The following is a 2,926-nucleotide window of genomic DNA, read 5'->3' on the forward strand; positions in this document are numbered from 1 at the left end:
TGTTAGAATGCAGCTAGAAATCGAGAAGTGTGATGCCTCCTATTTTGTTCTTTCTTGCGTTGGCTACTTGGGGTCTTTTTGTGGTTCCAAATACATTTTAGGATATGTTTTTCTAATTGCATAAAAATTGCATTGGAGTCTTGATAAAGATTGCACTGAATCTCTAGATGGCTTTGGGTAATATGGACATTGTATCTATATTAATTCCTCTTAAAGACAGACGTGAGATGGCTTTTCACTGATTTGTGTGTTCTCCTGTTTCTTTCATCCAAATTGAATTTCTTCCATTTCAGTACATGGGTGTTATAGTTTTCTGTAGAGAGATCTTTCACTTCCTTGGCTAAATTATTCCTATACAGTTTATTGTTTTTGATGCTATTGTAAATGGATTGTTTTCTTTTCTTCTTAGATAATTTGGTTAGTGTATAGGAAAGCTACAGAATGTGACAAGGTGACTTTCTAGTTTGGAACTTTAATGTATTTCTTGATTAGATATTAACAAGTTCTTTTACACTGAACTTTATTTCATTCTTTTACCTTTTTAAAAAATCATGTTATTTGGGAATAGCTGATACAGTATGTTACATTAGTTTCAGATGAACAACATAGTGATTGGACAAGTGTATACATTCTGATACGCTAACACAGGTGTAGCTACAATCTGTCACCATGCATCACTATTCCAGTACCATTCTCAATGTTCCCTATGCTATATCCTCTATCTGTAATTTATTATTCCATAACCAGAAGCCTGCATTACCCAATCCCCTTCACATATCTAGGGCATCCTTGTCTTGTTCCTGATCTTAGAGGACAATCTTTCACAATTTCACTATAGAGTATGATGTTAGATATGGGATTCACATACATGGCCTTTCTTATGTTGAGATATGTTCCCTCTACGGGGAATTTTTAAAGAGTTTTTTAGCATAAATGGATACCAAATTTTCTCAGAACATTTTTTGTGTATCTATTGACATAGTCACAGCAGTTTTCTTTTTAATTTTTAAAATGTATGGGGCGCCTGGGTGGCTCAGTTGGTTGAGCGTCCGACTTGATTCACGTCATGATCTCACGGTCTATGGGTTTGAGCCCTGCATCAGGCTCTGTGCTGACAGCTCAGAGCCTGGAGCCTGCTTCGGATTCTGTGTCTCACACTCTCACTACCCCTCCCCTGATCATGCCCCCCCTCTCTCTCTCTGTCTCTCTCTTTCTCTCTGTCTCTCTGTCTCTGTCAAAAGTAAATAAACATTAAGAAAAATTTTAAAAATGTATTTATTTTGTTTACTTTAAATTTATTTATGTATTTCTTTAGTATATATTTTTTCAAGTTTTTATTTAAATTCTAGTTGGTTAACATACAGTGTAATGTTAGTTTCAGGAGTACAATGTAGTCATCCATCACTTACATACAACATCCAGTGTTCCTCACTACTAGCGCCCTCCTTAGCCGATCACCCATTTAACCCATCCCCCTGCCCACCTCCCTTCTAGTAATCCTCCGTTTGCTATTTATAGTTGAGTCTGGTTTTTGGACGATTTTTCTTTCATTCAATTATGTGAGGGGTCATATTTATTGATTTTCATTTCTGAAACATCCTTCCTTTACAGGGAAAAACCCTACATCACGGTCAATGATCCTTTTTATGCGATGGTTAATTTGGTTTGCCTGTATATCACTGGGAATTATTCATCTATATTCATCATGGGAATACTGGCCTATAGTTTTCTGTTCAGGTAGTATCCTTTTCTGGCTTCCTACCAGGGTAATTCCAGTCGCATGAAATGAGTTTATGGTGTTCATTCCTTTTGAATCAGTGAGAGGACTGCTGTTATTTCTTCTACAAACGTTTGGTCACATTCACCAGTGAATCTACCTGGTCCTGGGCTTTTCTTCCCTGAGAGAATTTCGATTACTGATTCAATTTACTTACTTTGGTTATCTTCTTGTATTGACGCAGTCTTCCTTTAATGGGTCTGTGCAAACCTTCTATTTCTTCCTGATACAGTCTTGGTAGGTTGTGTGTTTCTAAGAACCTATCCATTTCTTCTATGTAGGCGGTTTGCTGGCATCTAATTTAGCCATGGTCGCCTCTTTGTCTCCTTTATGTTTCTTTGGTATCAGGTGTAATGTCTGCCCTTTTATTTATAATTATTTTGAGTTGGGTCCTCTCTCTGTCTTAGCATAGTATACGTATAATCTTGAAATTTTTGTTTCACTCTTCAGAACACCCACTGTTGGCCTTCTTCATATTTTCTATTGATTTCATGGTCTCAGTTTCATTGGTTTCCACTCTCATATGCATTACTTCCTCCCTTTTGAGAACATTGGACATTGGTAGATTGTTGTTTTTTTCTAGTTCTTTTAAATTAAAGGTAGGTTGTTCATTTGAATCCCAAATCTACCCTCCACGCATGCAAAACCAGTGACTCATCAGAGAACCTTCAATAGGGCTCTTCTGCCCTATTTCTCATTCTCCAAACTCTGAGAAATGGAACCAGAAAATTTATTTGAAGACACAATAGATGAAAACTGCCTTAATGTGGGGAATGAAACAGATGCAGAAGTAGGAGGCACAAAGAACCCCCAAAATATTCAACAGAAGCAGATCCACATCAAGTCATATAGGAATTAAAATGCAAAATGTCGTGATAAAGAAAAAATTTAATAGCAGAAAAACCAAAAGATGAAAATTACCTACAAGAGAAGCCCCATAAGGTTATCACTGGATGTTTTTCAGAAGAAACTTTGAAACCTTAAGTGAGCAGCACGGTATGGTAAAGGTGCTGAATGGATAACATCTGCAGCCAGAGAGTCTATCCACAACACTATCATTCAGATGGAAGGAGAGATGAAGAGGTTCCCAAATAAATACTCAGCGAGTTCACAACCAACAAACCACCCCTGAAAGAAATGTTAAAGCGG

The sequence above is a fragment of the Felis catus genome (genome assembly GCF_018350175.1).
Source record: "Felis catus isolate Fca126 chromosome X unlocalized genomic scaffold, F.catus_Fca126_mat1.0 chrX_random_Un_scaffold_71, whole genome shotgun sequence".
Lineage (NCBI taxonomy): Eukaryota > Metazoa > Chordata > Mammalia > Carnivora > Felidae > Felis > Felis catus.